Here is a 24,230-nt window from a genome sequence, read left to right on the forward strand (position 1 = left end):
TGCAAGAAAACGGAGTCCAGAAGGCACATGAGGTGGCCACAAGGACGGGGGGCACGCCCAGGGGGGTAGGGCGCGCCCTCCACCCTTGTGGTGGCCTCGTGTCTCTTTTGGACTACTTTTAATTTCCCTAATTTTTTAATATTACAAAAACGAGAAAATTTATCATTGAAAACGCTTTGGAGTCGGTTTACTTATGTAGCATATACCTATTCCTTTTCGGAGTCTCGAACATTCTGGAAAGTATCCCTTATGTACTCCTCCAGTGTTACAATATTGATTATATTGGTCTCAACATTTATGGGAGTGCCTGAGATATAATGTTTGATTCTTTCACGGTTTACCACCATCGGATTTGTGCCTTCGGCGTTCTTGATTTTTATGGCACCGAAACAATAGACCTCCTCGATGATGTAAGGACCTTCCCATTTAGAGAGAAGCTTTCTTGCAAAAAATCTTAAACGAGAGTTGTATAGCAAAACATGATCACCTACATTAAACTCACGCTTTTGTATCCTTTTGTCGTGCCATCTTTTAACCTTTTTCTCTAAACAATTTGGCATTGTCATAGGCATGGGTTCTCCATTCATCAAGTGAGCTAATTTCAAATAACCTCTTCTCACCGGCAAGTTTAAAATCAAAATTGAGCTCTTTAATAGCCCAATATGCCTTATATTCTAGTTCAAGAGGCAAGTGACATGCTTTTCCATAAAACATCTTATACAGAGACATACCCATAGGATTCTTATAAGGAGTTCTATAAGCCCATAATGCGTCATCAAGTTTCTTAGACCAATTCTTTCTAGATTTATTGACATTCTTTTGCAAAATTAATTTAAGCTCTCTATTACTCAATTTTACTTGACCACTAGACTGAGGATGATATGGAGATGCAATTCTATGATTGACATCATATTTAGCAACCATTTTACGAAAAGCACCATGAATAAAATGTGAACCACCATCAGTTATTAAATATCTAGGGACTTGTCATGCTCCTGATTCAATCGTACACTAATCGTACATGCAAAGATGTACGATCAAGATTAGGGACTCACGGGAAGATATTACAACACAACTCTAAACATAAAATAAGTCATACAAGCATCATAATACAAGCCATGGGCCTCGAGGGCTCGAATACAAGTGCTCGATCAAAGACGAGTCAGCGGAAACAACAATATCTGAGTACAAACATAAGTTAAAGAAGTTGCCATAAGATGGCTAGCACAAACTGGGACACAGATCGAAAGAGGCGCAGGCCTCCTGCCTGGGATCCTCCTAAAGTCCTCCTGGTCATCGGGGGCGGCCTGCACGTAGTAGTAGGCACCTCCGGTGTAGTAGAAGTCATCATCGATGGTGGCATCTGGCTCCTAGGCTCCAGCATCTGGTTGCGACAACCGAGAGGAAAGGAAAGGGGGAAAAGAGGGAGCAAGGCAACCGTGAGTACTCATCCAAAGTACTAGCAAGCAAGGATCTACACTACTTTTGCACTGGTATCAATGAAATGGATAGTATCTGTGGACTGAACTACAGAATGCCAGAATAAGAGGGGGATAGCTAGTCCTATCGAAGACTACACTTCTGGCATCCTCCATCTTGAAGCAGTAGAAGAGAGTAGATGGTAAGTTAACCAAGTATCATCGCATATCATAATCCTGCCCGGCGATCCTCTCCTCGTCGCCCTGTTAGAGAGCAATCACCGGGTTGTATCTGGCACTTGAAAGGGTATCCAGTTCTAGTTGTCATAAGGTCAAGGTACAACTCTAGGTCATCCTTTTACCGAGGGACATGGCTATTCGAATAGATAAACTTCCCTGCAAGGGTGCACCAGATTACCCAACACGCTCGATCCCTCTGGCCGGACACACTTTCCTCGGTCATGCCCGTCTTTGGAAGATCAACAGATCACAGCCCCACCTAGGCCTAACAAAAAGGCCAGCACGCCGGTCTAAATCCTATGCACGCAGGGGTCTGGGCCCATCGCCCGTTGCACACCTGAATGTTTGCATACACGGCCAGTGAGCAGACCTAGCAACCTCCATTACAAAGGAAGTTGCGTTACGCGGTCCAACCCGACACGAGCTGCTCAGTCGCTGACGTCTAGGAGGCTTCAGCTAATACCACGACGTTGAGTGCCCATAACTGTTCCCGCGTAGTTGGTCAGTGCGTATAGGCCAGTGTCCAGCCTCAGATCAAATAGCAAGATCTCGTTAAGTGTGTTATTTTGAAGTAACCACGGACGCCGACCAGAACCAGGTCCACCTCTCTCCTAGGCGGTCTCAACCTGCCCCGTCGCTCCGCCACAAAGATCCACACAGAGGGCCATTGAGAAAGTATGTCCTTTCAGACTCCAATCCGTGAGTCAACCAAGGGTACTCAACGAACCGACCCGACTTTGGTCACCACATGTATCATACATTATGTATATAAGTATATAACTTTGATCAACTCTCAAGTGATCACGGCTCGGTAGTATAGCATGGCAGACGGACAAGAACGTAGGGCCACTGATGGAATACTAGCATCCTATACTAAGCATTTAGGATTGCAGGTAAAGGTAACAACAGTAGTAGCAAAGACAGGCTATGCATCAGAATATGATTAACCGAAAGCAGTAACATTCTACACTACTCTAATGCAAGCAGTAGAGAGAGCAATAGGCGATATCGGGTTGATCAAGGGGGGGGGCTTGCCTGGAAGCTCAGCCAAGAAGGAGGGGTTGTCAACACCGTAGTCATACTAAGTAACAGCGGCATCGGTCTCGGTGTCTAGCGAGTGAAGAGGGGGAAGAAACAATAAATATAATGCAAAAATATGCATGACGATGCATGACATGACAATGAGCGGTGTTAGGTGTACCCTAACGTGGTAGTAGGTGATTCCGGCGAAGGGGGGAAACATCCAGGAAAGTATTCCCGGTGTTTCGCGTTTTCGGATAGATGAACCGGAGGGGAAAAGTTGCATGTTATCTATGCTAGGGATGGGTGGCTGACAAAGGGCTGCGTATTCGGATTCGTCTCGTCGTTCTGAGCAACTTTCATGTACAACGTATTTTCATCCGAGCTGCAGTTTTATTTTATATTATTTTTAAAGTTTTAATTCATTTTTAGAATTAACAGAATTAATTAAATCGGAAATCATTTTATGAAGTCATCATGACATCAGCGGTCAACTCTGACCGTTGACCAATCAAGCTGACGAGTGGGTCCCATTAGTCATTGACTGAGATTAACTAAACAGGTTAATTAGTTTAATTACTTGTTCAGGTTAACTAATTTTAATTATTTTAGTTAAATAGAATTAATTAACTTGATTAATTAATTAATTATTAATTTTAATTATTTCATTTTCATTTTATTTTTTAAAACGTTCTAGGCAGTGGGCCCCGTTTGGCAGTGGCCTAGAGGGCGATAGCGGTCGGGCGTCGGGCACACCCGAATGGGCGCTGGCCCGTGGGGATGCACCCAACTGGGCGTTGCGGGTGTCTAGTGGGAACTAGCGCCGGCGTGCCACCGTGGAGCTCCGGCGAGCTGTAGCCGGGCGGAGCTCGGGGAGGGCTGCGGCTGCCGACACATAGCAGGGTGGTCGGAGGCAGACGACGGGCGCGCGAGGCCGCAGCGAGAGGCGCGGAGGCTCCTCGGCGCGAGGCAGGGCGAGCGGGGAGGATCAGCGCGTGTGGGCGCGGCGAGCGGGCGGTAGAGGCGACGGACATGTAGGGCCGCGATGCGGCGGGAGGGCGGGGCCGACGGTGAGTGGCTGGGCGGCAGCAGGTGAGTAGCGTAGGGGCGGCAGCAGAGCGACAGGGTGTAACGCCCCGAGACCGATGCGCTAGCTGTCTTCCAGTTACTCGTTGTTTGTTATCGTGTCATTCGCTTGAGTGTTGCATCTTGCCATGTCATTATGTGCATTGCATCATTATGTTTTCAAACATGGATCCATCCGGGTTCCCCCAGTTCCGTCTGTTGTCCGTTCTGTGGCCAACCACACTTGCACGCCCCCGCGGCACGTCCAAAATATTATTTTGTAATTGGCCGGAAAATGCTCTTGGAATGGGATGAAAGTTGGCATGCGGTGTTGTATTGTTGTTAGTAGACCACCTGCCAAATTTCATCACATTCGGAGTCCATTTGACGCCCCAACGGATAACTATAGCGGCAATATAGTCAGTCAAATCGTCAGACGTTTTCGGTCTCCAGAAACAGTCGCCGGGCCTTTCTCTCTTCTCTTCTCTCAGCCTGAGCCCTTCTGCACAGTCCACTACCTACCGCCAGGCCCAACCTAACCTCTCTCGTCAGCCTGCGGCCCTCCTCACGCGCGTGTCCAAAAAGCTGTCCCGGACCCGACCCGGACAGTCATCACTGTTGGGTCCGGATCATCCCCAAACATCTACAAAACATCACTGTTTTCTTATTTGGACTCCCTAGTCTATTTTTATCGACCGTATGATTTGAATCGGAGGGCCCGAATACACCCCAAATCCATCTGCTATATAAATATCGGGCAACCCTAAAATCAAGGAGAACTGTCCCATCATTCCTCCTCGCCGCCGCCACAATCAAATCCCACATCGGGATCCTCCCTGATCCCCTCGTCCACCTCCTCCGACCACACCACTCTAATCCCGTAAGAGCCCGAGCTCCCCTCATCCCCGAGCTCTTCGAACCCCCCTCCTGCTCTGCTTCGTCCCGCTCACCGAGCCCTGCCTCGTCGCCAGAAACTAGCGCCGTTCCACCTCGACTTGCGGCCTTCTCTGCTTCTCCTTGAGCCCTCAGGCACCAGCTTCCCCACGCCACCCCAAGCAGCAGCACCACCAGGGCCCTTGCGTCGTCGAGCACCACCGGACCAGCCCCAGTGCCACTCTTGCCGCCCGAGCACCGGCCATCTCGTTGGAGCGGACCACCAGTACCTCTGGCCTCCTCTTCTTCACTTTGAGAACCCCAAGTGCCAGCCACAGCCATTTGCCTCGCGTCCTCCCTCCTCGCCTGCATCTGCACGAGGACCAGACCCACGCACCCCTGTGCTCGCGAGCAGCGGAGCCTGAGGACGCCAGCCGCCCTCCTCGATCACCTCGTGTCGCCGTCGATGAGCTCCATTCAAGATGAGCATCGCCGCACCTTCTTCTTCTCCTTCCCGGTGCTCCCCCGTTCCTTTCGATCTCTCATTGCTCTTTCTCTTTTCTTCACAAGGAGATCCCGCAAGATGCCTTGAACGAGACCCCATGTGCTGAGTCGACCAGTTCGCGCCGCCGCCCTCGGCGTTTGCCGCCCGGCGCCATTCTTCGCTTGGCCCCGCCGCTGCTCCACCACGTCGCGACTGGATCCGGCCTGATTCGACCTCCCCAAGCCCAATCGCCACCCAGATCCGTTGAGTCCCGGCAACTCCGGTGTTCTCAGTCCTCCCCGCCACCCAAGTCCCTCGCCGGAGGTCTCCTATGTCGCTTGCCGAGTCCCCTGCTTCGCCCCTGCACTGAACCTGTCGCTCTCTTCCTCTCTATCGAGAGAGATGGTCAAACGCTCTGGGTTGCTCCCTGTCGTGTCCCAGGTGGGCCACGCACATGCCCAATGTGTCCCGAGTCCAGCACCATCGAGCCGGCCCAAGTGCTGTGGTGAGCAGCCCAACTTGATCCAGCCTTTGGACCGCGTGGTGTTTTTTTCCTGTCTAGTAGATTTCTCTTTTATCCACAGGAACAACAGTTTTGCAAAAAAACCCCTTTATTTCATGCATTTAATAACTCACAAATGGTGGATCAGTTTAAAATGAATTATATATGAAATATGACTAGAATTTCATCTAGTTTCATAATATGCAACTTTCACCCATGTTTAAAATGCTTAAAATGTTGTTTGACTAAATTTTGCTCATATTCCATGTTAAAATGCTTTAATTCATAACTAAATAATCGTAGCTCCAAACTTAACAAACTTTATATGTAAATGGGGTAGAAAATGCCAAGTTTAACATGGAGGCTTTACTTTGCATATTTAATAACTCTAAAATTATGTTTAGGGCAGAACAGTAACAAACCTAAAAATATGCACATGAGGATTTTCCGGAATTGTTGTTTGTTATTTACGGACTCATTTAAACTTGACTAGGTAGTTAGTTTATGCATGTTTCACCTCTTGCCATGCTAAGCAACATTTAATATTGATGAGTACATAAACGGGAGATAACTAAATAATTGTTGTGGTGTTTCGTCAATATGCAACTCATTGCATATTGAGCTCCACTTAATTTGTAGGATTGGTTGTGCATTTTGCCATGCCATGCCTCTTAAACCGAACATGCATCATACTTGGTTGTGCGTCATGCCATGTATATGTGATGGTTGCTTACTTTGTTGTTTGCTTTTTTCCGGGTTGCCTGCATCATTAGCTTTGGTTCCATTTTGGAGTTGTGAGGATCCGTTCGACTATGTCCGTTTGTCTTCATCATGGACTCATTCTTCTTCCTTGGGGAATTTCAGGCAAGATGACCATACCCTCGAAATCACTTCTATCTTTGCTTGCTAGTTGTTCGCTCTATTGCTATGCCGTGATACCTACCAATTGCTTATCATGCCTCCCATATTGCCATGTCAAGCCTGTAACCCACCTTTCCTAGCAAACCGTTGTTTGTCTATGTTACCGCTTTGCTCAGCCCCTCTTATAGCGTTGCTAGTAGGAGGTGAAGATGAAGTTTGTTCCATGTTTGGAACATGGATATGTTGGGATATCACAATATCTCTTATTTTAATTAATGCATCTATATACTTGGTAAATGGTGGAAGGCTCGGCTTTATGCTGGGTGTTTGGTTCCACTCTTGCCACCCTAGTTTCCGTCATACCAGTGTTATGTTCCTGGATTTTTTGTTCCTTACACAGTTGGGTGTTATGGGGACCCCTTGACAGTTCGCTTTGAATAAAACTCCTCCAAGAAGGCCCAACTTTGGTTTTACCATTTGCCTCACCACCACCTACTTTTCCCTTGGGAGTCGTGCTCCCGAGGGTCATCTTTATTTTAACCCCCCCAGGCCAGTGCTTCTCTAAGTGTTGGTCTGAACCGAGCTGCCTGCAAGGCCACCTCGGGGAAACTTGAGGTCTGGTTTTACTCATAGCTAGTCTCATCCGGTGTTGCCCTGGGAACGAGATACGTGCAACTCCTATCGGGATTTTCGGCACATCGGGTGGCTTCGCTGGTCTTGTTTTACCATTGTTGAAATGTCTTGTAACCGGGATTCCGAGACTGATCGGGTCTTCCCGGGAGAAGGAATATCCTTCGTTGACCGTGAGAGCTTGTGGTGGGATAAGTTGGGACACCCCTGCAAGGTTTGAACTTTTGAAAGTCATGCCCGCGGTTATGGGTAGATGGGAATTTGTTAATGTCCGGTTGTAGAAAACTTGAAACTTAACTTAATTAAAATGAATCAACCGTGTGTGTAGCCGTGATGGTCTCTTCTCAGCGGAGTCCGGGAAGTGAACACGGTTCTTCTGTTATGCTTGAACGTGAGTAGATTCAGGATAACTTCTTGATCACTTCTGGTTCACGACCGTGTGCTGCTTCTCTTCTCGCTCTCTTTTGCGTATGTTAGCCACCATATATGCTAGTGCTTGCTGCAGCTCCACCTCACTACCCTTTACTACCCATAAGCTTCAATAGTCTTGATCTCGTGGGTGTGAGATTGCTGAGTCCTCGTGGCTCACAGATACTTCCAAACTGTTGCAGGTGGCGAGGATACTAGTGCAGGTAATGCAATCGTGCTCAAGTGGGAGCTCAATGAAGATCTTGTTCATTGTTTTGTGTCTTTCCGGTTGATCAGTAGTGGAGCCCAGTTGGGACGATCGGGGATCTAGCATTTGGGGTTTTCTTCTTTTATTTTGGTTCCGTAGTCGGACCTTGATTGTATTCTGGGTGATGTATGTTTAACTTGTATTTGTGTGAAGTGGCGATTGTAAGCGAACTCTTTATCCCTTTCTTATTCAGTACATGGGATTGTGTGAAGATTACCCCTCTTGCGACAAACCTACCATGCGGCTATGCCTCTAAGTCGTGCCCCGACACGTGGGAGATATAGCCGCATCGTGGGTGTTACAAGTTGGTAATCAGAGCCTTACCCGACTTAGGAGCCCCCTGCTTGATTGAATCGCTGACGTTGCTGAGTCTAGAACAAAATGTTTTGAGTATTAGGATTATATATATCGGAGAGTAGGATTCTTTTTACTCCTCAGTCCCTTCGTCGCTCTGGTGAGGCCTCCTGACGTAGAGTTTTGACTCTTCTCTTCTCAAATATCACTAAAAAAATTAGGAGCACGCGGTATCTTGGAATCGTTCTGATGGTTTTGTGACGAGAACATTGTTCTTGGTGCCTCCTAACATTTAGGTGTTGTGGCAGTGTCCCGAGGAGTTGAGCTCCAGTGTGTTGTCATCACAATTTTATCGTTGCAGTTCTGGAATACCTGAGTTCGTCGACATCGAAAATCTCTTTTATGTAGTTGTTGGTGAGATAACCTCGACGCCACCCAGTACTGGGGCGGGAGTTCGGGAGTATTGCCATAACTCGTATAACAGATGCTTTTCGAAGGTTGAGGTAAATGATTTCCGAAGGTTTATTGGTTATGTGTTGAAGGATGGATACAGCTGAATGTAGGAATTGTTAGTTTGGGTGAGATATTATGCTTCCCCTCTATCTCCAACACCTGATTGCATAACCAGAAAGTTTCGGGAGTTTATAAGTGGGAATTCAAGTAGCTCCTAGAATTTATTTCCAACAGATAAATGATACGATTTGGGGTCTATCATATGTTTGTTCCGGCTTATTCGACAAGCCAATCTTTTTTTTGTTTCTGTTGTGGTATTTGAGTTGCTTCAAAGTCAAATGTTGATTCCATGCCTTTTCTAAGCGGTGTTCTCATATTTCTATGGGAATACTAATCCTTCATGATAATAAAGATTGTCATGTCAATCCTTTCCAATCTGTGTGCTCCTCTTCAAGTGGATCCGATCATTTCAACAACCGCAAGATCAACTCTAAGTTTTCTCGATGGTACCCTTTTCCATCTGCCCAAGTTGCCTTTGTTTTCCCGCCCTCCCACCCTTTTTCATCGAGGACTCGGTTTTCTTAATCAACTATCCATTTTATTGATGGAAGTCTCTCCATTCTTTTCCGTCAACGTTCTTATCCGGTGATTCTCAGGAACATACTAACAGAGCTTCTAGTTTATCATTCTTCATTCTCGTTTTCTTCTCCGGTGGATTTAATTCAAGCTTTGTCGATCATATCCTTTCCTCGGTTCAAATGTTTTCTCATGCCGGTGCACCTCTTAAGCATCCACCTCTTGCTATTCTTGTTTATCTGGAGTGCTGAAGATATCTGGAAGATTCGTGTTTCCACTCCGCATTCATTCATGCTCTTTCGATGATGTTATCTCTTTTGAGCCATTTAATTCAACCGATGCAATCTCCCTTTCAAGTAATCATTTAACAGTGTATCTTTTGAGTGGGCGCTGACCCACAGGTCTTTTCCCAGGATCTTACGTAACTCTTCTAATTTTTCCCGGAGCTATCCTCAAATTTTCTCAAAGTTTGACGTAAGAATGAGTTATCATCAGCCAAATGTCTTTCTCCAAGATCTTTCAAATTCTTTTCGTTGTTGGTTCAACCTTTCTAATTTTCATTCCGGAGTGCCTCAACAAATCATGGTGGTGTTTCTCGTCATTATTCTCGCGTTTGTGAAGATTGAAGAAGAGTTGCTCTTAAATCTTCCTCCATTCTCTTCAAGATTCATGGTTCTAGCTTGATGCCATCCTCTCATGATTATTTACGATTGTGAGAATTCTTTTCACCCATCCGAAGCAATTCAGGAGTCTTTTCAGTTTGATTCTTCAGAGCCCATCATCTCAGAATTATGCATTCCAGCTTTCAGCTCTCGTTCTCGAAATCTTACCGGTGCATCGCTCAAATATCCTGTAATCAACTTGGGATCTCTTCGTTCACTTGCATCTAAATCCTCTCAAGTATCTTCGTTCATTTTCTAATTCTTCCCGGTGATTTGTGCCTTTGCTACTTTCATTTTCAATTCTTACGGTGGTTCGTTCAAGATTTCTCCTCCTTCGTTATCGTATCAATTCATTCATTCTTTCTGAATCCTATCGGTGGCTTGTTCAAGACTTTTCTCAAGTTTACGCCCTCCTCAATCCCTTTTTCAAGAAGAATAAGTAGTATGCCAAATCCATTGCTTGTCATCAATTTAATTGATGAAGGAAAAGCATAATGTAATTCTTATTGTTTTATTTCAAGCGATTAATTCCTTATTCCGGAGGTTCATCAAAATTCTCGGTTTCAATTGTTTCATCTTTTCTTTTCCCGGAGTTTCAAGCTCTCATCATCGCGAAGCTCCATCTGATCATTGCAAGACTTCAATCTTGCTTGCTTCAAACCTTTCAATTCTTTTATGTTATCATTTCCTATCCGGAGTTTCTTCATGGAGGTACATGGTGGTTCGTCAAGGTTTCTTTTCATTCTTTAATTGATCTTCAAGATTTCTTGTGAAGTTAAGATCCGCCAAGCTATACTCAGAAATAAACATGGTGTTAAACACATGTCTTGTTTTGAGGAGTTCAAGCATTCTTCATCTTGCATTCCAATGTGCAATTCTTTCTATCTTGTCTCTTGCGGTGGTGTTACGTCATTCTTGACAATTTCTTTCGTGTTCCATGATTCGCAAGTTGTCAGGAATGAGGTATTTAAACCCATCACTTTCTTCCTCAGAGTTATCTTGGTATAGATTTCACCTAAAGACTTCCATTGGGAATGTTGCTCTTTGTGATGATTACCTATGATCCAAGTTCTCTTATCACCTCGGCGGGAGAAGTTTTCTATCTTTTCTAGCTCTCAATCAAATCTTTTTCCCGTGAGTGGCAGGTTGTCACCTCATAATTTTGAGATGTTTTCCATTAGCCCACATCAAGCCTATGCTTTCGTTGTTGATAATCCAACAACTCCGTTCAATCCTTCTTTTTAAGGATGCTTTTCAAATTCTATTGTGGTAGAAGATGTCACTTTCTTCCCAACTCTTTCCTTTCCAACGATCCAACTTCTATTCTTTTATTCCGGAGGCATTGTGATGTTGCTCTTTTCACTCATAATCTTGGATTGTGAGGACCATGTTCTTTTCGTGCTTATACGTTCAACCGGAGTGTCGTGTCCTTCATTATAGTTCTCTCATCTTATCTAGTTTTTGCCTCCCTTCTCAAACGGAGTGTAGTTCGAAATCTTTCGTACCCCTTGTGCCATTCTTTCAATAGTTCCGGAGGCAGTGTGTTGTTCATTTCATCAAGCATACTCTCATCTTGTCAAGTTCATGATCAATTACTTCCATTTACAGTCGGAGTGCTGTCCAAATTATATCATTCTTAGTCCTTCTCTATCTTGTTTCAACCAGAGTGTTGTGGCTATCATTCCTATTCTAACCTGAGTCTCATCCAAGTGCTTTTATTTTGCCAAGTTCATATTCTATGCCTTCCATTTCCACCCAGAGTACTGTCGTAATTGATCTTTAGTGTTCTTGTACATCTCATTTCTACCGGAGTGCTTGCATGTATTTCTTGTCCGTTGCAACCCATTTTCTTATGTCTTTCAACCTACGAGGTTCTAGTAATGTTCCTTGTTCGTCTTTTCTAACGGAGTGTTTCAACTTTGTTCATCTTCGTTGTATTATATCTTTCTATGTGTTCAACCTCGCAAGGTTCTTTGGTTTCACTCGTTTGTCAAAGAAGCAACTTAGTTTTACCTCTTCTCTTCCTCTTCCGCTTCCCTCCGGTGCCATCCTAGATCTCGGGACGAGATCCTCTCGTAGTGGTGGAGTGTTGTAATGCCCCGAGACCGATGCACCAACTGTCTTCCAGTTATTCGCTGTTTGTTGTCGTGTCATTCACTTGAGTGTTGCATCTTCACATGTCATCATGTGCATTGCATCATTATGTTTTGAAACTTGCATCCGTCCAGGTTCCCCCAGTTCCTTCCGTTGTCCGTTTTGAGGCCAACCACACTTGCACGCGCCCGCGACACGTCCGAAATATTATTTTATAAGTGGCCGGAAAATGTTCTCGGAATGGGATGAAAGTTGGCATGCGGTGTTGTTTTGTTGTTAGTCGAACACCTGCCAAATTTCATCGCATTCGGAGTCTGTTTGACGCCCCAACGGATAACTGTAGCGGCAATATAGTCGGTCAAATCGTCGGACGTTTTCGGTCTCCGGAAATAGTCGCCGAGCCTTTCTCTCTTCTCTTCTCTTAGCCTGAGGCCTTCTGCACAGTCCACTACCTACTGCCGGGCCCAACCTAACCTCTCTCATCATCCCGCGGCCCTCCTCATGCGCGCGTCCGAAAAGCTGTCCCAGACCCGACCCGGACAGTCATCATCGTTGGGTCCGGATCATCCCCAAACATCTACAAAACATCACCGTTTTCTTATTTGGACTCCCTAGTCTATTTTTCTCGACCGTCTGATTTGAATCGGAGGGCCCAGATGAACCCCAAATCCATTTGCTATATAAATATCGGGGCAACCCTAAAATCAAGGAGAACTGTCCCATCATCCCTCCTCGCTGCCGCCACAATCAAATCCCATATCGGGATCCTCCCTGATCCCCTCGTCCACCTCCTCCAACCGCGCCGCTCTAATCCCGCAGGAGCCCGACCTCCCCTCATCCCCGAGCTCTTCGAACCCCCCTCCTACTCTGCTTCATCCTACTCACCGAGCCCTGCCTCGTCGCCGGAAACCAGCGCTGTTCCACCTCGACTTGCGGCCTCCTCTGCTTCTCCTCGAGCCCGCAGGCACCAGCTTCCCCGCGCCACCGCAAGTAGTAGCACCACCGGGGCCCTTCCATCGTCGAGAACCACCGGACCAGCCCCGGTGCCACTCTTGCTGCCCGAGCACCAGCCAGCTTGCTAGAGCGGACCACCAGCACCTCCAGCCTCCACTTCTTAACTTCGAAAACCCCAGCGCCAGCCACAGCCATCTGCCTCACGTCCTCCCTCCTCGCTGGCATCTGCTCGGGGACCAGACCCATGCACCCCTGTGCTCGCGAACAGCGGACCCTGAGGATGCCATCCGCCCTCCTCGATCACCTCGCGTCGTTGTCGACAAGCTCCATTCAAGATGAGCACTGCCGCACCTTCTTCTTCTCCTTCCCGGTGCTCCCCCGTTCCTTTCGATCTCTCATCGCTCGTTCTGTTTTCTTCACCAGGAGCTCCCGCAAGACGCCTTGAATGAGACCCATGCGTTGAGTCGACCAGTTCGCACCGCCGCCCTTGGTGTTTGCCGCCCGGAACCATTTTTCGCTTCGCCCCGCCGCTGCTCCACCACGTCGCGACTAGATCCGGCCCGATTCGACCTCCCCAAGCCCAATCGCCTCCCAGATCCGTTGAGTCCCGGCCAACTCCGGCGTTCTCGGTCCTCCCCGCCACCCAAGTCCCTCACCGGAGGTCGCCTTCGTCGCCCGCCGAGTCCCCTGCTTTGCCCCTGCACTGAACATGTCACTCTCTGCCTCTCTATCGAGCGAGATGGTCAAACGCTCTAGGCAGCTCCCTGTCGTGTGCCAGGTGGGCCACGCACAGGCCCAGTGCATCCCCAGCCCAGCACCACCAAGCCGGCCCAAGTGCTGTGGTGAGCAACCCAGCTTGATCCAGCCTTTGGACCACTTGGTGTTTTTTTCCTGTCTAGTAGATTTCTCTTTTATCCACAGGAACGTCAGTTTTGCAGAAAACCCCCTTTACTTCATGCACTTAATAACTCACAAATGGTGCATCAGTTTAAAATGAATTATATATGAAATATGACTAGAATTTCATCTAGTTTCATAATATGCAACTTTCATCCATGTTTAAAATGCCTAAAATGTTGTTTGACTAAATTTTGCTCATATGCCATGTTAAAATGCTTTAATTCATAACTAAATAATCGTAGCTCCAAACTTAACAAACTTTATATGGAAAAGGGGTAGAAAAATGCCTAGTTTAACATGGTGGCTTTACTTTGCATGTTTAATAACTATAAAATTATGTTTAGGGCCGAACGATACCAAACCTAAAAATATGCACATGAGGATTTTCCGGAATTGTTGTTTGTTGTTTCCGGCCTCATTTAAACTTGACTAGGTAGTTAGTTTATGTATGCTTCACCTCTTGCCATGCTAAGCAACATTTAATATTGATGAGTACATAAACGGGAGACAACTAAATAATTGTTGTGGAGTTTCGTCAATATGCAACTCGCTGCATATTGAGTTCCACTTAACTTGTAGGATTGGTTGTGCATTTTGCCATGACATGCCTCTTAAACCGGACATGCATCATACTTGGTTGTGCATCATGCCATGTGATGGTTTCTTACTTTGTTGTTTGCTTCTTTCCGGGTTGCCTGTATCGTTAGCTTTGGTTCCATTTCGGAGTTGTGAGGATCTGTTCGACTACGTCCGTTTGTCTTCTTCATGGACTCGTTCTTCTTCCTTGCGGGATTTTAAGCAAGATGACCATACCCTCGAAATCACTTCTATCTATGCTTGCTAGTTGTTTTCTGTATTGCTATGCCGCGATACCTACCACTTGCTTATCATGCCTTCCATATTGCTATGTCAAGCCTCTGACCCACCTTTCCTAGCAAACCGTTGTTTGGCTATGTTACCACTTTTCTCAGCCCCTCTTATAGCGTTGCTAGTTGTAGGTGAAGGTGAAGTTTGTTCCATGTTTGGAACATGGATATGTTGGGATATCACAATATCGCTTATTTTAATTAATGCATATATATACTTGGTAAACGGTGGAAGGCTCGGCCTTATGCCGGGTGTTTTGTTCCAGTCTTGTCGCCCTAGTTTCCGTCATACTGGTGTTATGTTCCTTGATTTTGCGTTCCTTACACGGTTGGGTGTTATGGGGACCCCTTGACAGTTCACTTTGAATAAATCTCCTCCAGCAAGGCCCAACTTTAGTTACCATTTGCCTCACGACCACCTACTTTTCCCTTGGGAGTCATGCTCCCGAGGGTCATCTTTATTTTAACCCTCCCCCTCGAGCCAGTGCTTGTCTAAGTGTTGGTCTGAACCGAGCTGCCTGCGGGGCCACCTCGGAGAAACTTGAGGTTTGGTTTTACTCGTAGCTAGTCTCATCCGGTGTTGCCGTGCGACCGAGATACGTGCGACTCCTATCGGGATTGTTGGCACATCGGGTGGCTTTGCTTGTCTTTGTTTACCATTGTCGAAATGTCTTGTAACCGGGATTCTGAGACTGATCGGGTCTTCCCGGGAGAAGGAATATCCTTCGTTGACCGTGAGAGCATGTGATGGGCTAAGTTGGGACACCCCTGCAGGGTTTGAACTTTCGAAAGTCGTGCCCGCGGTTATGGGTAGATGGGAATTTGTTAATGTTCGGTTGTAGAAAACTTGAAACTTAACTTAATTAAAATGAATCAACCGCGTGTGTAGCCGTGATGGTCTCTTCTCGGCGGAGTCCGGGAAGTGAAAACGGTTCTTGTGTTATGTTTGAACATGAGTAGATTCAGGATCACTTCTTGATCACTTCTAGTTCATGACCGTGCGCTGCTTCTCTTCTCACTCTCTTTTGCATATGTTAGCCACCATAGATGCCAGTGCTTGCTGCAGCTCCACCTCACAACCCTTTCCTACCCATAAGCTTAAATAGTCTTGATCTCACGGGTGTGATATTGCTGAGTCCTCGTGGCTCACAGATACTTCCAAACAGTTGCTGGTGCCGAGGATACTAGTGCAGGTGATGCAATCGTGCTCAAGTGGGAGCTGGATGAAGATCTTGTTTGTTGTTTTGTGTCTTTCCAGTTGATCAGTAGTGGAGCCCAGTTTGGACGATCGGGGATCTAGCATTTGGGGTTTTCTTCTTTTATTTTGGTTCCATAGTCGGACCTTGATTGTATTCTGGATGATGTATGTTTAACTTGTATTTGTGTGAAGTGGCGATTGTAAGCCAACTCTTTATCCCTTTCTTATTCAGTACATGGGATTGTGTGAAGATTACCCCTCTCGCGACAAACCTACCATGCGGCTATGCCTCTAAGTTGTGCCTGGACACTTGGGAGATATAGCCGCATTTTGGGTGTAACACAGGGTGTTGGAGGCCCGGGGCGACGGGGAGCAGCGGCAGGGCCGTGCGGAGCACGAGCAACAGCATGTTAGCAGCGGGGACGGGCGCATTAGTGGGCCAGCAGCGGTGAAGGCATGGTGAGGGAGGGGCGACGGGTTCGTCCGGAGCAGGTCCGGGCTCGACAGCGTCGAGGCACAGGCAGGCGACGGCGATGCGGATCTCTACAGCAAGGCGAGGCGGAGTCGAGGCTAACTAGTGGGCGGGGGAGAGGGTGCGGTGGAGCCGCAGCAGGGCCACAACGACGTGTGGCCGCAGGCCATGGCGGGTACGCGCGAGCATGACTGTGGGACGACACTAGGAGTAGAGAGGAAGAGAGGTCGTGGGCTCACGGGGGTTGTAAGGCACGGGGTAGTGGGACTCGGGGAGGAAGATGGGGAACACGGCGACGGGGTCGACGACAAGATGGCCGTCCGACATGGTGGCGGCACGGGCTCCGGGCGGCAAGGTACAGCAGCGTCGGGTCCTTGCCCCTGATCTCGATCTAGATCGGGGGAAGAGAGGAGCGGGTTTTGGGGGAGTTGGGGAAGTGGGGTGGAGCGGGGGGGGGGGTTAGGGTTTTCCCCCTGGTGGGGATATGGATGGGGGGTTGGGTCGTCCGGTTGGGCCAGGTGGGTCGGCCGGGCGGCCTGGTGGCCTGCTGGGCCATGGCCTAGTGGGGGTTCCCTCTTTGTGTTTTCATTTAGTCTTTTTCTTTTTATTTATTTCCTTTTCTATTTTAATTCATTTTGAAGTATTTATGCATTTTGTAAAAGCGTGGTTTCTTCACCATAAATACATAGGCATTAATTGGCACACTTTGAACATTTTAGTTTTAATGTTTGAAAATTTTTGAGGTTTGAGAAAAATTCAAATTTGAATTTGAATAGTTTTGATCCAATGTGAGATTAGCAATAGTAACTGAGGTGATGTGGCATCGTTAACGTGGGATTACTATAGCCTAATTATCCGGGCATCACAGGACTCTAAACCTCAGAAAAATAACTTCTTTAAGCATCTTTAAGCATCACAGGACTTTAAGCATCAACAGGGAAGGACACAATCAATGCCATGCAACAATATGATGCATGAATGTGACATGGCAATATGCTGTTGATTGAGCTAATGCAACTAGCAACACAATTAAATGAAGTTGGTTTGAACCCAAAGTTCAAATTCAAACTCCACATGTGGTTATTTAAATACCAATCATTTGATTTGTCCTAAACAGTGGCCTTAAGTTGTTCTAACATGGATGAAAATGGTACAGATGGATTCCTTGAATTTTTCTGATAATTTTTCATATACAATTTATTTCATTTGGAGTTACGGTTGAATTTCTATGATTTTTAGAAGTTTTAGGCATTTTATGAAAATAATAAATCATTTAAGATTTATTTAAATTCCAGAAAAGGTTTTACTGCATCAGCATGACGTAGGAGTGATGTCATCAGGTCAACTGTGGCTGGTCAGGTCAAACCTGACCAGTGGGACCCGCATGTCAGCGTCCTAACTAATTAACAGTGTTAATTAGTGCTAACTAAAAAAACATAATCTAGGGTTAGTCAGGGGCTGGCCCCACATGTCACTGACTCAGGGGAGTCAAACCCCAGTAAAACAGGGTCAACCCCACCGGAGTTGACCCGCGGTTTGTCGCTGGCGAGGCCAGAGACGACGGAGAGCTTCGGAAATCGCCCACAGGCGATGGTTTTTGGCGTGGGGAGGCTCTACGAAGAATTGCTACTCGCGGGCAGCTGATCGAACAGACGGGTGAGCCGGGTTGCTGGAGTCGACAGCGGCGAGATCAGTTGCGGCCGCTGGAGTCCGGGCATCCATGGTTTAGGCGTTACGGGGCACGGCGGGCGCGGCCGATGGTCTTTATGGGTATCTGGGATCGCCAGGAGCACGCGGAGGCAACAAGCACAACTGGAGGAGCTCGGGATCACGAAGCTCACCGGCCATGGCGGCGGCCGGAGCTCGGGTTCGCGGTGACGGTGACTAGCGAATGGGTAAGGAGGGGGTGAGCAAGGGGGGAGGAGCAGGAGCTCACAGTGAACTCGATGGAGTCGTTGGTGAGGTCGGGGAAGCCCGGACGGCGATGAATCGGACGGGGCGGCGCTCGGGGCAGAGGGAGAAGACAACGATGATGGCGGCACTGCAGGGCGCTCTGGCGTCGTTTGGCATGGCGAAGATGACGAGAAGGTCATGGCGGAGCTTCCAGAGAGGGAGAGGGGGCGCGAGGACAACGGTGGCTACGAAATCGGCGGCGGTGGCGACGAGCTTCGCTCGGTGGGTGAGGGAGAGGGGAGGGGAGAGAGCTGCATGGAGGGAGGAGGTGCAGAGGGTCGAGGGAGGGTGCGTGGCGACGCATGGAGGCGTCCAGGGCGTCGGGGACGCAGGCAGCCAGGCAGGAGGTGGCTCGGGCGCGTGTGCGCGCACGGCGAGCACACGCTCAGCCTACTAGCCGGGGAGGAAGACGACAAGGAGGCTGTGGTGGTGGGCTGGGCCGGCCACTTGGGCCGCCAGGTAAGCCCAGGTACTATCTCTCTCTCTCTCTTTTTCTGTTTTCATTTATTTAATTCTCTATTGTTTGTTTTGAATTAGTAGAAATACTAATCCATTTTAGAAAATTCTGAAAATAATCATAGGCACCTTTGGAATTACTCCCAACAGCCTAAAATTACTTTCAAAAGTATTTGGGCATTTAAAAGTATTTATAGTATTTTAAATTCCCAAATGCAAAAAGTTATGTCTTAATTCAAAAATCCAAAATGGCTCCAAAATTTATGAACCCATTTTTGGCAGAGGTTTTAGCCAGAACGAAAAATGATGAACATTTTTGAAGGGCATATTGGGTTCATTGAAAATATTTAAAGTTGGGCCTATTTGCATTGCTTTGGTGCTAGGGGTTTGATCATCCCCATTTCAAGTTTCATGAAATTTAACATGATGCATGGATGCAAGCAAAGTCAAGCAAGGGCTGAACTGGTGCTGTGACAGCTCACCCCCACTAAACAAGAATCTCGTCCCGAGATTCAAGCGTAGGGTAAGGTGAAGGGGGAAAACACAAGCTAACATAATCTTCACGGTCCAGGTTGCACTTCAAAGGAACGTTGACACGATCACCATCTTTGTCTTGATGTCTTGCTCTGAGAACTCCATCCAACACGATAACGATAAGAAAAGAAACTCTCGAAGAATCGATCTTCTCGAAGATCGAGCAACCGACGATCAACTCTCAGAATGAGACATAGCGACATCTGTCGAGATAAGACATGATACACACATCAAGAATGATGGAAATGAGCATATGACAAGGTGTAAAAAAGTAGCGGAATTCCCACACCTAGGAGGGTGGTGAACAGTGTCAACGTAGCGAGGAGTTGGGTTGCCATGATACCACGACGAGACACCTTAAAGAAGGTGAATCGCAATGATATTCCCTTAAGTGGCAAAAAGAATTACTTTTGATCCACAGATCATTGAAACTCTTCATACCAGCTTAAGGCAATTTACAATTGACCGTTTGAGATAGCTCGAGGAGACGGCATACTCGGACTAGGATGGATGATGTGGACTACCTTGTTGAAGACAACGCAAGGGATGATTTGCTTGCGCGTGCTCTCAAGAACTTGAGCATTTCCATATTCATCAAGGTTCTACCAACATCCGTGGCAAGGATCCTGGCAACACGACATACTACCATGATGACTAGTGATGGATGATGCGGATACAAAGGAAGATAACACCTTCTCAGATCTTTCCTTAGCGAGGCTAAGGGAACAGAATCTGGACGATCGACCGAGAGACATTTAGCACTCCGCTTCTAATGTTCTCCTTGATGTGCTAGCGTAATCCATTCATAGATATGGTTTGATATCTAGAACATCAAGTAAAAGGTGGGACTTCAGAAGCTCAAGAATCCATAAGGAATAACTATGGAGGCAGATCCTGCAAGATCCTTATGGGGAGGTGACCAACTTCTTCAACCAGGATACTACAATAATAGGCCTTCCGGCTAGGTGTGTTGGCCACGACATCCACGTTACCGGTTACAGAGAGACCAACAATATAGTTCTTGGAGTACGTTCCAACCATCATATCTGCCTGAGATTCAGATCTGGTTGGTGTTAGGATATTCCAGACCCATTCAGTCTAGAAGGAAAATGAGAGTTTTCAACACAATTTGACGAGATGACGTTGCGAGATTCTCGGGGAATGAACTGCGATAGCAAGCTCCAAAACATGAGCCGGTTCTGCTACAAACTTGTGAACACGCTATCCAAGACGAGCATGACCATGTAGTAGTCTTATAGTAAAATAGTATTGAGTTCAGGTGGGGAACCATCATCAAGGGTTTTGAAGTCTTATGCAAGTCCATGGATTAGATCCCAAGCATAGACTTATTTGCCTTGAACAATTCAATCAGTGGCTTGGTGTGCTAGGGAATAGATATGGAGTGGAGGTAATTAATCTACCAAACCATAGAATACATTCACACATGCATAACTGACTTGGAATGGTACCAGGGAAAACAAAAACAATGTTTCTCGAACTCACGGCGGTAACTTGCACCAAATGCACATGAATTCGAGGAAGTCACTTCTTCCATCCAAGCATAAGCTTCATGAACGGAATACGAAGGCATTACTTATAAAGTTTCCAACACTAGGTTGATGTTCAACATGAATCATGGGGGAGACAAAATGTAGCTGATGGTCTCAACGACAACTCATCGGAATTTCCATATCACTGGACTTCCACCATCATGTGAACATGATGATAGTATTGATCAGACCAAAAGATGTAATGGTGTATGCTCGAGGGATCAACCACGGGTAAGACAACATTACGAACATCGTTGGTTCTGATTTGACTTGACGATAGCCCATACTCAAGTCAAAGTTTTGACAAGGCAATAGATTCAACAACTGATCACGAGGACCAATTGATGGAGATATCATCTTTCTTCAACACACACACACACACAAAGATATCCCTTAACACGAACTAAGTCAGACAAGCTTTTATGTTCCAACTCTCCAAGTTGTTGTCTAGCTCAACCAACTAGCTCAGGGATATCCAACACAGATTCTTGGAGAAGGGGTGATTTATAAGAAGACCAACTTGATCACGAACTCAACATAGCGGTTAGGTGACAGCCAGGTAATACTTCCGAGAAGATCTTCAGAAAATCACGAACCACCGATATGTTACTAAGCTCGAGAACAATCTTGCTTTTCAGAGCAGGACGATATGATCAAAAGAGCAAGGGTTTGGCAAAATCCTAACCTATTGATCGAAGAGTGCACCAGGAAATAAGGACTAGGTAGCACGATCAATCTTAGGATGATAATTCAATAACCAACACGCTAAGAAAGAAATTATTGCCCATTAGCTACCTAGCAACTAGTTGCTAGGAGTATTGATTTCACACATCATGGTTCACTTGCCGGCATTCCGGTTGCGACAACACGGGACCGAGGAATGAAAAATGATGGTAAGAAGTATCACTACGTCAAGAATTCGTAAGGGAAGGTGCAATTCTCATGACATTCCTGACATAAAGTGGATAATACTTCAGGGTGGAACAGACTAATAGCTTGATTGCATTTGATCTGCGACATACAACTGCTTTGACCCAATCCTAGAAATTTATGAGGTACTGGAGTATGTTTCTCCTAGTAATTCTGAACTAGAATGGCTTGACGGACCACAAGAATAATAGGCACCGATGAACGAATGCTCACATACTCTTGACTATCAATTGATAGATGAAGGTCGGAATATAATGGAAGGGGGACAACTCAAAGGAACATATAACTTTTTGAGTTGTGGATGCATAGATTAGTATGTCGAGCGAGTTCAACATATTTCTTCCGGATAACCCATGTAGGAAGGTAGGGTTGGCAGAGTCACAACATAGAATGGAGAACTCATCAGGAGCGCTCTGTCATGACCTTTTGGTTCAAAAGAACTCCTGCCAAGAATGGTCCATGATAATTGGAAGAAGGATGTACCACGAACCTCGAGGACTATCGCAACGGTTACTAATATCCTAAAGGAACTAGCAACACTATCAACATGAGATAAGTAGGGTGAATCTCGTGTTCAAGAACCCATGAATAGAATACCTACCACTACATGGCATCACAGGATGCTTTCAAGAATGGTGGCCAGAATCATCACACCAGAACACAAAACATGGCTAGATTACTAGGTGACTCCCTAAAACACCTAGGGTCATAGTAATAGCTCCAACATATATGTCGAGGCAACAGAGTACCTCAACTCACCGATTAGTGTGATTAATCTGGCCCAAATGGACATCAGGAACAGGAGGAAGGGGTTTGCAAATGCATGAGACTACTTAGAAACCTGGGATGACTCGGAAAACATAACAGCTGTAAATGCTCAAAAAGATTTGAGACATCCTGCAAAATGGTGGCATAACCACTCAACATCACAATATCAAGGTTCCGAGACCAATTATGAACACACGGAAGTACTGGAAACTGAACTGCGGCATGAATCCATCAATCCTATAAGTCAACGGGTTAGTAACACGTCATCCTGATAGATAGATGAGAAGGCCTAGTTTCTTAACCCCGTAGAAAGGAAGAGGGTGACTCAGATCAGAGGGCATGAGATATAAGGAGTAAAAAGAGCCTTACGTTCCCCTCCACAATCAATTCCCTTACATAACTAAAGCATTTCTAGACTCGACTTCGACTAGTTGGCTTGGTAATCCTACAGGCAGTCAGGCTCTGATACCAAAGCTGTCAGGACCCCGATTCCAAGTCACATCGATCCAGCCGGTAACACCTCATATCACTTTGTGGCCTCACGCACGGTATTCCCATGGGTGTCGCCTTACCATGGCCCAGGACCGTTTGCGCCTTTTGGCTCACGTATATGATAGTGTCGCTAGCATCTATATGACAGAGAACCCGGGCCGACATGGCTAGTCGTGACCCAAAGCGGCACTAACCCATGGGGACAGGCATACATGAATCAACTTCAAACATGTCAGTCAGCAGCGTGTGAATCGGGGCTGCAGCAGGCTAGGCAGGACTCTTGAGGTCACCGCGTGACATTTCCCCGAAGGGACAGACACAGGAACAAAGTGAAACACATGCCGGCCAGTCAAATGTCCTAAGCAGTAGTGATGGGCTAGCAGGACTATGGTGAACCGGGCTGTAGTGGACTACTATGGCTCATGGAAGCACAAGATTACATTTCCCCATAAGAGAGGCTACCAAAGATAAACAACTAGATTGTCGGATTCCACACATACCAAGCATTTCAATCATACACACAATATGCTCGATATGTGTAAGTACAACATGGCATCACAACATAACTCTACGACTCAATTATTTATTCATTAGGCTCCAAGGAGCGAGATATTACAAACATGGGTCTCATGACCCAACAATCATAGCATACAATGCAAAGCACATGCGGAAGCTTAACATGTCGGAGTACAGACATTTACAAATGAAAAAGGCTAAGAAGCCTGACTATCTATCAGATACTGCCAAGGACACAAGATCGTAGCTGAGGTATCAAGCTAAACGTCAAAGTCCACACGGAACTACTAGTCAGACTGAAGTCTCTCTCTGCAAAACATAAATTAAGCAAACGTGAGTACAAAGGTACTCAACAAGACTTACATCAGAACTAGCTACATATGCATCGGTATCAACAAGGGGGTTGGTGGAGTTTTTACTGCAGCAAGCCATCTTTGACTCAGTGGCTAACCTGAACTACGACTGCAAGCAACTCTTTTGAGGTGGCGCACACGAGTCCACATATTCACCATTCAATAAACCACTATGGATCCGCTCCCGTCTCCCTACGAGAAGGCCATCCATAGCACTCACGCTTATCTTGCGAGTTTTAGGGTATCCACTTTCACTTGTCTATGAACTATGCAAGGGGTCCAAGTTTCCATATCCAAGGAATCCGGCTATTTGAATAGATAATGATAACCCTATAGGGGTGTACTTCTTCACACACGCTCCCACCACTTACCGTTGTTTACACAACATGTACTCGGCAACCTTCAAGCGGAAGCCCAACGAGGGTGTCGGCCACGGCCTA

This window comes from Triticum aestivum, chromosome 6A, assembly GCF_018294505.1.
Source record: "Triticum aestivum cultivar Chinese Spring chromosome 6A, IWGSC CS RefSeq v2.1, whole genome shotgun sequence".
Classification (NCBI taxonomy): Eukaryota; Viridiplantae; Streptophyta; class Magnoliopsida; order Poales; family Poaceae; genus Triticum; species Triticum aestivum.